Source organism: Palaemon carinicauda, chromosome 34, assembly GCF_036898095.1.
Source record: "Palaemon carinicauda isolate YSFRI2023 chromosome 34, ASM3689809v2, whole genome shotgun sequence".
In the NCBI taxonomy this organism is placed as follows: Eukaryota; Metazoa; Arthropoda; class Malacostraca; order Decapoda; family Palaemonidae; genus Palaemon; species Palaemon carinicauda.
In genome coordinates, this window is record NC_090758.1 from 15614123 (window position 1) to 15626991 (window position 12869).

The following is a 12869-nucleotide window of genomic DNA, read 5'->3' on the forward strand; positions in this document are numbered from 1 at the left end:
TATTTTCTATAAAAAGTGTAATACTTAATAAGCACTTCGCTTTTTCTTGTTAGGGAGGATATTGAAATCATTTAGTAACTTTTATCAGTTTTGACTATATCGTGCCTGTCCTTGGTAAATTAATTTATATACGTCATCTTTGAAATAAAATATCTATTAGAAGACCTTTACTTTCCTTTTTTTGTTTTATTGGTAGGTACGACAGTTATAACTAGCGGTTGCTTGTTTTGCTCTTTATTGTATATTTTTGATGTTCCTATCCGTTTTTGTTCACAATATGTTTAGTTTTGGTCATTATTGTTGGAAATAAATGTCTGGCTTTTTATTTGTATATCGCCACCTTTCTGTTCTCGATTATTTCGTTTGGTTATGGTCCAGTTGTAAAAAAATTGGTTAATGAGGCCAAGATTATGCATAAATACAAAAACCACAGTAAGAATTTAATGTAAATTCTAAATTAATATCCATCCATGGCTTGCTATTTTGAGCAATACTAATGTTATATGTGGTTCCTATCAAGAGTCTTATATTATTACCTTTTTGCCACTTTCTTTAAATTAAGAACGATCATATGATCGTTCTATTGTTTCAACTGTTCAAGAGTTGAAGTCTGGAACCCGTCGCTGGATCTAGATATTCGGCTCCAAGAAATACAAGTGAACTATTCTGCTGTGAGATTGGCTATTAAAAGTACTTTAATTCTCAAACCGATTTGAAGAGGTTCCACGAAGAAATAAATGCAGGTAAGAAAGTGGTAAGATTATTTATATCTAATTGAAATGCATATAATCGCAATAACAAAGCCTGCTGGGAGATTGTAGAAAACAGTGTAAGACCATGCAAACATTATGAAGAGATAACACAACAAGCCTTCCTGCACTACCTGCTAGAATGTAAGGATCCAAGGGAATAAACATAGAGAACTGGAATAACACGATAATCAAACTAGGACATATATAAAAAAACAGAAAAATTCTGGGAAAAATTACAGAGAATACTGGGAAAACCTAAGATAGAAATACCTTACTAAATAAACAATAATGGTGATAAAGTACAAGACACCGAAGATCAAGATAAATTACTAATTGAAACATATGCAAGCACATTCGAACTCACAGAAGAAGAAAATGCAAATTTCGACAGACACAGAAACAAAAGTCTTCAACTTCTTATAAGAGAATAGGCAATGAACAATCCCCTATCAAAGCCTAGATCTGCAAACCGTGGACGAGGACAACTACTTAACAACAGACATTAAAATGCACAAGATAATGAAAGCAGTGAAATCATTCAAACACAAGCAACCAGGGAAAAGTGGCAAAAATAAGTTAATGCTATCAAAATTACCAACAGAGCTATGGAAAAGACTCCAAAAAATATTAAACCTCAATGGAATATTACCCAAATCGAAACACAGAAGGAATTCTTGTACTTCCCCCTAAACCAGGGAAAGACCCATAACTGCCAGCAAACAGAAGGTCAATCAACTGCTGGAAGTACTCGCAAAAGTGTTTGAAAAAATCATAAACCGAAGACTAAAGAGAATCCTAGAAAATAACGATAAATTCTACAAACACCAACAGGGTTTCAGAACAGGGAGAAACTGCCCTCATGGCAACTCACGAAACAATAGCCATGAACCAACGAAATAAAAAAAAACACCGGTGCAATATAATCGGCAGAAATATCTCAAAAGGTATTTGATAAAACCATGGTGTGAGTGCCTCATATATGAATTACTTTAATTGGAACTATGAATAATAATGGAAAAACTACTCTCAAGCTACACCAAAGACAGAATAGTCAGAATATGTAGCAGAGACGGGAAACTGTGTGAAACAACAGATATAAAAAAAAAGGAATCCCGCGGTGGGCATACTATCCCCAACACTTTTTTCATCTATACAGCAGATATGCCAAATACCCTAGAATAACCCATAAACTATGTCTATGCAGATGGCATCACACAAATAATATTGCTTCCTGAAAATTCCAAAAGATTTTTGAAAATGAAAACCGGAAGAGAGATCAAAAGATTTATTGACTACTAAAACAATTGGAAAATAAAAACATATCAACAAATTCCAACATAGTCTCGGCTTATATAGAAAAATACGAAGTGTACATTGGTGAACCGCGGAGCAGCATTGTTCTCCGCTTTTAGCAAGTTATAGCCATCTGTTATTCTTGGTACTCTACAGCTCAGGCTGGAAGGAGGACTTAACATCGACGGCGAACTCTTCAGTCACATAAGACGTCTGGTTATTTTGAGGCTGGCCCCAATATATTGTTGGAACATATCAATTTAGATATAAAAGTAATTTTTCTCGACTTCCTCATCACTGGTCCCGTAAACTTAAATTTCATACCTTATTTATTTTTCCCTCTCATTATTTTATTTTTTAGAGATCTTTTTATGTATTATCCAAGTTTACATTTACGACGGCATATTCTTAGCAAGGTTTAAACCACTTATATTTGTTTATCTGAAGTTTGGTTTCTGGGATATGTGGTCTTATTTTGCATCCATATTGTTGTATAAATTATATAGATCTCTGTCAGGCAGTAACGTAATTTTAAAGTAAAATTTTGTTGTTTTGCCTTTTTGCACTGATGGCTTTCATTTTTATTTTGTTTACAATTTTGTAAAGCTAAATTAAGTATTTTGCTGTTGGTTTTACATTAGTACATATATTTTGGTTAAATGTAGTGTTTAATTTGCTTTGGTTTAAAGGTAATGTTTAATTTGCTTTGGTTGAAAAAGCTTAAGTTTTGTGGCGCCATCTATTGAGTGCATTTTGAAGTGCGGCCTTCCTCAGTATTTTTACTTCCTTGGCAAATTTCTAACTCTTTTATTTTTCTTTGTGGTGACTGGGAGTGTTGTAAGGAGAGGTGACTTGTGACTCTCCTAAAGTATTCTCGAGAGTTGAGTTCAAGGCCGTTGAAGACTCTGGAGCTGCTGATCTGCCTTGGATGATATATACGATTTGTCATTGAGCTGCTTCTTAATGTGGAAGGCAGTTTACCTGTGAAGCTACGTGTGAGAACAAGACTTGCAACTGTGATTCAAGTGATCTACTGCTTAACCTGGACATTGGCAGTTTTGTGTAGAGCAGGGCTCGAGAGCCTTTTTCATCTTTGATGGATATATCTACTGTATCAGCACCAGAGTGGTCTTGTTGGAGCAAGTAGGGAGGCTTCTCTCAGGTAAGAGGAACATCCCCTGTATTTTGTCGAGCCATAGACTGAAAGTGCATATCCACCAACGGTTGTGAAGGGCTGTTCTACTGATGAGAGTGACTACTTGTGGCCATATTTTTGAGCAGCAGATGGACTCGTCTATATTAGTACCGGTCTGTGTCGTAGGACCAATATATTTGTGTATTTAACTATTGTCAAAGCTGATGAAGGTTTAATATGAGTGTTGTAAGATTATGTACTTTAATATTAAGGTTTAGATTGTGATATAGGTAGGATTATTGTTTCTTTTTGTATGTTCTTCCACTTCTTTCCTTTCTGCTTAGTAATAGGTTAGTGTGGTGGGTAAAGGCTTTTGGATACCTTAACATTAAAGATTTGATTTCCTCACTATGAGTAGGGTTTAGTTTTAGCATTAGGTGACTCATTGAGTTATCGATGGCATATTGTACTTAATCAATGTATTACTTTTTGTGGGCCATCAGTGTTAGTATCTTTATTGTTGTAATAAATATTGTTAAATTTTTGCCCTTGTGTCTTTCTGGTTTTCCTCGTTCCTACTGATTTGAGTTTTTGTCACTGGATTTGTGAATAAGATAAAAGAACCCGTTATGGCTTCCTTCTAGAGGGAGTTCGTAACATATTTTGGCGACCGTGACAGGACCCAGGACAAACTCAATCGGTGGTGCGAGTTACCAGACTGTGCTCTGGGTGAGATTTTTCAGTATTTATTTTTGTTGTGCTTCACCACCTTCCTTCTTTTCCTTTTCATTATGTCTGATGTAGAGTTTAACCCTGCCGAATTTTTGGCTAATGAGAATTGTATTAGGTATTTGAGTGCTCTAACTAAAGGAAATTTGAAAGCTTGTGCTAGGTCGTTAGGTATTTCTTTGACAAATAGGGAATTGAAAATGGATGTATATAATTTGGTAAAGAATAGGCTGTGTGAACTTAAACGAACTGCTGATGAATTAACTAGTGAAAGCATGAGTGAGTCTGATGTAGAAGGGGCTCCGGGATTGAGTCTTTTTCAGGATCCTTCTCAATGTGGACTGATTTTTGAAGGGTATGGCAGTCTGCCTGATGGTAAAAGTCAGACTGAGGGGGTTCCTCGTACTGATAATGTGTCTCCAGCTGTTCCTACTCGTTCGGTCAAAGGAGAAAATAAGCCACTAGTTAAGGATTTCCAGAACATGTTAGAACTAAAGAAGTTAGAGTTTGAGGAGTTTGAGAGAATCAGAGCTCATAAGAGAACGATGCTTAGCATGCAGTTAGAGCTGGCTAAGATCCAGCAAGGTAAGAAGTGTGAGAGTACCCGCATCCATGAAGATATTGGGGAAAAGTTTAGCTTTGGGGATGCTCTAAAACTTGTATCTTGTTTTACTGAGGAGAATGTGCCTGAATTCTTTAAGGCTTTCGAAAGGGTTGCTTCTAGGTTGTCTTGGCCTAGGGAGGTCTGGACAGTGTTGATTCAATGTTGCTTACTGGGCAAGGCTCAGAAGGTTTATAATGCCATAGAGGAGCAAGTATCTCGGGATTATGAGAAAGTGAAAGCTTTGATATCAAAATCTTATGATTTGGTTCCCGAGGCCTACAGGCAGAGGTTTAGGAATTTTAACAAAACCCCGAACATGACTTATGTGGAGTTTGCTCGTGTAAAGCAGGAGCATTTTGATGATTGGCTCAAGAGTCGCCAAGTAACTACTTTGGCGGCTTTGAAAGAGTTGATATTGATTGAAGATTTTAAAAAATCGTGTGGTAAAGATTTAAGAGTTCATTTAGAAGACTTGAAAGTGACTTCTTTTCCCAGAATTGCTCAGTTGAGTGATGAATATATATTGACCCATAAGGTTGGTACTGAGAACGTCAGGGGTAATTTCCCTGTGGTCAAGGGTGACTGGGAGAGTAAAAAGAAAGTGTTTGTTAACCAAGATGATTCTAATTTCCAGGCTTACTCTAACTCTAAAGCAAATTCCAATTTTCAGGCCAAAAATCAACCAAACAGTAATCCTAGTGGTAATTTTGTAGATAGGAATTCTGCAAAAACTAATAATGCTCATCCTAGTCGTACTATAACAAGTGGTGTGGGAAGTAGAACCTGTTACTGGTGTAATAAGACAGGACATATCCAAGCTAATTGTTTTACTCGTCAGAGGTATTTACAGAGGCAGACTACTTCTCCTATTGCTGTGGTGAATAATGTTAAGGCTTCTCAACAATCTGTAGAGAATGAAGAAAATGGTAACAAAGGTAATAAAGAGAATGATTCCCCCATGTGACTGTCATTTAATAAGTATATTTGGCCAGGTAAGCTGAGATTTGAGAAGGAAGTTATAGATATAAAATTTTTGAGGGATACAGGTGCTGCTCGATCTTTATTGTTAAGAAGTAGGTTACCTCTTAACGTGAAGATCGCTAACTATATAATTTTAAGTGGTTTTCCGGACACTGTTGTGTCGGCTCCTGGGGTTGAAGGAGAGATTGACCTATTGGGTGTCGTAAAGAATATTAATCTGGCCATTGTTGATAAACTGCCTATACCTGGGATAGATGGTATCCTAGGAAATGACTTGTGTAATGTGGAGGGACAAGAATTGTTTCCCATTTTAACTTTAAATAAATTACCCATTGCTGTAACTACTCGCTCCCAGAGGAAAGGGCGTAACCTCTTGATGGACAGAGAGGATTTACATTTAGACCCTGTTCAAGTAGATGTAGCAGTAGGAAGGCTCGAGTCAGTAGGAAGTAGTGGTAGTAGTAAGGTAGTTAGAGCATGGAATAGGGCTGATTTTATAAAAGCTCAGCATGATGAATTTGATGTGGAAATAACTGAGGGGGATGATATTTCTAAGCCATGTTTTGTATCGGAGAGAGGATTATTGTGTAGATTAAGCCGTTCTGCTTTTATGGAATCCTCAGAGTATCATAAGCAGATTTTGGTACCTAAACAATTCAGAGACGAATTGCTGCAGTTAGCTCATGAGGATCCTTTCTCGGGACACTTTGGGGTAACAAAAACTTTTAAGAGATTAACCAAGCTTTTTTGGTGGCCTAATATGAAAAGGTGTATTAAGCAGTTCTTGCGAACTTGTGTAACGTGCCAGGTCATGGGTAAACCTAATCAGGTATTGCGAAAAGCTCCATTAAAACCCATCCCTGTAATTGGTGAACCATTTTCTGAGATTGTCATTGATGTTGTTGGTCCTTTACCTAGAACTCAATCGGGATATATGTACTTATTAACTGTGATGGATAGGGCTTCTCGGTTCCCAGAGGCTTTCCTTCTTAGGAAAGTAACGTCAAAAGCTGTCTGGGAAAAGTTAGTAGAATATTTTTGTCGTTATGGGTTACCTTGTACCATTCAATCAGATTGTGGTACTAACTTTACTTCCAAGTACTTTAAGGACAGGTGTGCTGAACTGGCCATTCAGCACATCACCAGTGTCCCATACCATCCTGAAAGTCAAGGGGTTGTGGAAAGGTTCCACCAAACCTTAAAAAGTATAATTGGCAAGTACTGTTATGAAAGGGAGAGTAGTTGGGATAAGGAACTACCTTATGCGTTATTTGCAATAAGAACTCACCCAAATGAATCGACTGGTGTTTCTCCTTTCAGATTGGTGTATGGTCATGAGGTTCGAGGTCTTTTAGAAGTGTTATTTGAAGTGTTGATTGGGGGACGAAAACTAATTCAAAATCTAAATATATTTTTATCTAATTTGAAAAATAAATTGAGTGGTGCCTGGAAGTTTGCCAAAGGTAATCTGGAAGCTTCCCAGGCTAGTATGAAAGCATTCCATGATCGTAAAGCAGTTAGTCGTTCTTTCGAATCTGGAGATCTGGTTCTGGTTTTAGATATGGACCCTGATAGTTTTCTGAAACCCAGATTTAAAGGTCCATGGAAGGTAATAAGAAAGGTGTCTGACTTTAACTACGAATTAGATTCTCCAGGTTCTACTAGGAAGAGTAGAATTTTTCACATTAATAGGTTAAAGAAATATGAAGGTAGAAATCTAAGTCCATTAAATATTGTTTCTGAAATGCCATGTCCTCTAGCTACTGTATTTTATGATAACGTTGATGACCATGTACCTGTAGAGAATTTAAGAACTAAGTTTGAGATTTTTAATAAGGCAAATGTTTTGTTGGAACATCTGGATGAAGTCCAGAAGAAAGATTTGTTATGTTTAATAACAGCTTTTCCAGAAGTGTTTAGAGAGGCTCCAGGGCTTACTTCATGGCTTGAACATGATGTTGAGGTTGGTAATGCTCTTCCAGTAAAGCAGGCTCCTTACCGCCTGAACCCAGAAAAAGCTAAAGTAGTCGAGAAGGAGGTACAGTATATGCTGGACCACAATCTTATTCAACCCAGTTCAAGTCCTTGGAGTTCTCCTATTGTTCTGGTAAAGAAACCTGATGGTAATTATAGAATGTGTGTTGACTACCGTAGGGTTAATCAGGTAACAAAGAGTGACAGTTTCCCTCTTCCCCGGATTGACGATTTAATAGACCGAATAGGTAATGCCAAATTTGTAACGAAATTAGACTTATTGAAGGGTTATTGGCAGGTGCCATTGTCTCACAGGGCCCGTGAGATTTCGGCATTTGTCACCCCCAATGGGTTATATGAGTGTAAGGTGATGCCTTTTGGTTTGAAAAATGCAGCCTGTACGTTCCAGCGCCTTATGAATAGAGTGACATGCGGGCTGGAGGGTACCGAAATATATATTGACGACTTGGTGGTATATAGTCAGGACTGGAAAACCCATGTTGAAAGGTTAAGAAAACTCTTTCAGGTTTTACGAAAGGCTGGTTTGGTTGTAAACATCGATAAGTGTGAGTTTGGTAAGGCTGTAGTGACGTATCTGGGTCATGAGGTTGGTTTGGGGAAGGTTGCCCCTAAACATGCTAATATTGAGGTTATAGCCAACCTTCCTCAGCCGCGTAATGTCCGTGATGTCCGCAAAGTCCTTGGCATGTTAGGGTATTACAGGAGGTTCCTGAAGAATTTTGCTGACATCGCCCAGCCTTTAACAAATCTATTGAAAAAGAACACTAAGTTTTTGTGGAGTACAGAATGTGAAAAAGCATTTTCTAATTTGAAATCTGTATTAGTCTCGGAACCAATTCTTAGCTCTCCCAATTTTAATAAACCTTTTATTTTGGCGGTGGATGCCAGTGACGTGGGTGTTGGAGGAGTTCTGTTTCAGAGAGATGATGAGGGGGAAATGCACCCTGTATCTTATTTCAGTAAAAAGTTACTCCCGGCTGAAAGAAGGTATTCCACCATAGAGAAGGAAGCTTTGGCTCTGGTGAAGAGCGTAACCCATTTTTCTATTTACTTATCTAGTTCTCTCCAGGTTGAAGTGTTGACGGACCATAACCCGTTGGTATTTATAAATAAGATGAAGGGAGCGAATCAAAGAATTCTGCGATGGGCACTTCTCCTTCAGGAATATAACCTGGTCTTTCAGCATATAAAAGGAGTGGACAACAAGATCCCCGATGCACTTTCTAGGATGTGAAGTGTGGGCTGCTGTGCCGTTCCTGATTTTTTTTTTTTTTTATTTTCTTTTCAGATGATGTATAGGCTATTAATGTATTCTAAGGTTTTTTTTTTTGTGCAATCCCGGAGTTCCCTGGTTTTTTTTTTTGGTGGGGGTGTCCAGTTAGGTTAAGTAGTCTTAGTGTAAGTGTTTTGGTTGGTAATGTTTACTTTCTTATTTTCGTATTAAGGTTAAAAAAAAAAAAGAAAAAAAAATAATATTTTTCCTGTTCAGTCAAATTAATTTTTTTTTTTTTTCGTTGAAGGAGGAAGGTGTCAGGCAGTAACGTAATTTTAAAGTAAAATTTTGTTGTTTTGCCTTTTTGCACTGATGGCTTTCATTTTTATTTTGTTTACAATTTTGTAAAGCTAAATTAAGTATTTTGCTGTTGGTTTTACATTAGTACATATATTTTGGTTAAATGTAGTGTTTAATTTGCTTTGGTTTAAAGGTAATGTTTAATTTGCTTTGGTTGAAAAAGCTTAAGTTTTGTGGCGCCATCTATTGAGTGCATTTTGAAGTGCGGCCTTCCTCAGTATTTTTACTTCCTTGGCAAATTTCTAACTCTTTTATTTTTCTTTGTGGTGACTGGGAGTGTTGTAAGGAGAGGTGACTTGTGACTCTCCTAAAGTATTCTCGAGAGTTGAGTTCAAGGCCGTTGAAGACTCTGGAGCTGCTGATCTGCCTTGGATGATATATACGATTTGTCATTGAGCTGCTTCTTAATGTGGAAGGCAGTTTACCTGTGAAGCTACGTGTGAGAACAAGACTTGCAACTGTGATTCAAGTGATCTACTGCTTAACCTGGACATTGGCAGTTTTGTGTAGAGCAGGGCTCGAGAGCCTTTTTCATCTTTGATGGATATATCTACTGTATCAGCACCAGAGTGGTCTTGTTGGAGCAAGTAGGGAGGCTTCTCTCAGGTAAGAGGAACATCCCCTGTATTTTGTCGAGCCATAGACTGAAAGTGCATATCCACCAACGGTTGTGAAGGGCTGTTCTACTGATGAGAGTGACTACTTGTGGCCATATTTTTGAGCAGCAGATGGACTCGTCTATATTAGTACCGGTCTGTGTCGTAGGACCAATATATTTGTGTATTTAACTATTGTCAAAGCTGATGAAGGTTTAATGAGTGTTGTAAGATTATGTACTTTAATATTAAGGTTTAGATTGTGATATAGGTAGGATTATTGTTTCTTTTTGTATGTTCTTCCACTTCTTTCCTTTCTGCTTAGTAATAGGTTAGTGTGGTGGGTAAAGGCTTTTGGATACCTTAACATTAAAGATTTGATTTCCTCACTATGAGTAGGGTTTAGTTTTAGCATTAGGTGACTCATTGAGTTATCGATGGCATATTGTACTTAATTAATGTATTACTTTTTGTGGGCCATCAGTGTTAGTATCTTTATTGTTGTAATAAATATTGTTAAATTTTTGCCCTTGTGTCTTTCTGGTTTTCCTCGTTCCTACTGATTTGAGTTTTTGTCACTGGATTTGTGAATAAGATAAAAGAACCCGTTATGGCTTCCTTCTAGAGGGAGTTCGTAACAATCTCGTTATATTTATGGAAGTATTTTTTTTATTGTAGTTGTGAGAGATTCAAGACGAAGGTACATGGTTCCAGTGACCTGGACACTGCATCTGGGTGGCATCAGTATTTAATCAGTGACACTACTGAGATTATATCATAATAATAAATGTTAAAATCTTATTAATATAATCATTGTCTCCTAGAAGTTTTCTATTGCTCCTCTTATGAATAGATGCTGTCTCTCTTTATCCCTTACGTAGGGGGAAGAGGTAGTTGTCGTTCAATGATAAGAAGGGGTACATTAAGAGGTACTCTCAGAATTTATATTCTCCAACAATAGGTCAAAGTCACTGCTGTGCTACAGTTAGGAAAGAATTGATGATATAAAGGCAGACTAACAGAACATATCTGTCCAGTGTTTCACCTTATCAAGAATACTTCAGTCATGAAGGGATTAGGATGCCTAAAGCATGTATAAATGAAAAAGGGCAAAACTCATTCATTTCGACAGCTGTAATCTATAAAGCGTTGATATTTTTATGTGAATAATTCTCAAAATCATCCAATTAGGAATGATTTATGGGTATTTGGTTTCATAATTATTAAAATATTATATTGAATAACATGGTTTTTCCTAAAAATAAGTTCTATTTCTTAAAATCTGTCTCTCTGATCAGGTGATATCTCTTTTTCTCTTTTGGTACTTTGTTTGTGAAGGTTGTTTTGTCATTGCTCCTTAATGTGCTCAGTATCAAATTGGATATCGATATTTCAAAGGCAGAAATTTCACGATCAAACAAAATTTTGGAAAACGATTTAATGATATCTCAGTTATTTACACTGTCATTATGTTTTGTATAATTAAAAAAGTTTTGGTGTTTTTTTTCTCTGGGGTAAAAATATAAATATATATCATTATAAAGATCATCCACGCAAAAACCCTCATCATCTTTGTTCTGTATACTCCTGAAAATAAATTCAATTGATAAGGATAATTATAATTATTCAGTTCCACAAATATTAGTTTTTAATTCTGCATTTAAATATAGATTGGAAGAATGTATAATTTGGGAAGCAGTTCTATCTACCGGACCTTTTATTTCTGCTTAATATACTTTATAAGGATCACCATACTCTTGTTATAGCAACTGTCTTGCCCGACTATATCCTTGGTCTGCCTGCATGTTTATACAGCTGTTGATGAGGTCCTTAGGTTCACCGTCGGTATGCTGTAGAAGGTAGTAAAGTCTGTCACTGCTACTGGCTGTTCTAGAGGAGATCCTGGTGTCAAACGCCAGTATGAAGTCACTGTATTCCAGAAGATCACCGGTAAACTTGGGAACTTGCAGTGCAGGCAAAGCTAGAGCTGTGGCGATACCACTAATCTGCTGCTCTATGGTGTTAACTGGAGGTGAATTAGGCAGTGGATAGGGTGCACCAAAGTTACTGTTCACAGGTGTATTTACAGGCGGATACGTATACTGTTCTAGATTTGGAAACGTTGATGACTTGGCATTCGAAGCGTTGACCGGAGCTGCAAGAGTGTTAGTAAGTCTCTGAAGAATTTCTGGGAACAAATTCTTGTGCAGTGCTGGGATTTAGAGTGGGTAAGCTGGCACTATTTTCCTGGGTGACAGGGAGTATAACCTGGTTAGCCATATTGCCACCCATAGCTGTGTTAGTACCTTCACTCGCACAAATTCCAGGGGCAGCTACACTAGGTCCAGCGACCATAACCTTCACGTCCTGATGGTTGGCTCGTTGCACAGTAATGCTGGTATGTGTCTCATTGTCTTTGTTACCAACATTGTCATCGCCAATGTCCTTTTCGGTTTCTGCAAAAACACGTGCTTTTGCTAGAGTCTTGGCTATTTCGATATCCAATAGAATCTCTTCTGTCTTTGCCTCCTGTTCCTTTTTCTTTGTCACAAGTTCTTTTTCGGCAAGCCAACTCGGCGAGGCGTGCTTTGGCTCGCACCTTTTTGGACGTAGCCGATTTGCCAGAAGGAAGGGAAGAAAGCCGTTTGGAAGAAAGTTTTGAACCAGATCGGCTTAAAAGACTCTCCAGGTCTTCTTCAAGTCGTTTTCCGTTTATAGCTATCCATTCACCAGTATAATTTCGGAATTGCAGAATGCAAATTTCCTTTGTATCATATCTGGACAATTCCTGGTCCTGCTCCAATTCGTCTGATATGTTATCCATGACACAATTGAAGTTTTCTTTGTACTTAACGAAAGCTTCGTTGTATTCTTCTAGACACGTTTTCACCAAGTGCAGGTTGTCAGGATTTGAAATGAGGCCTATGAGTTCATTGCGTTTTTTCGTTACGTTGCCAAGTGATGATCTCAATTTATTTTTTAATGTTCAAATATCAACTGTCGTACCCGAGTTTTCGACGGGAGCACTATTCTGAATAGTCTCATCAGACTCCTCCATCTTGTCTGTAGTTGTTTATAACAGGCAGTAATTCCACTTCTTAAGACTCGCGTATAAGAGTTATTATAGAATTTCAACGTGAGTCATTGATGGTAGTTTAACAATTTAATTGAACGATGTTGATGCACTATTCTTCTATTGCTTAACGTGAAT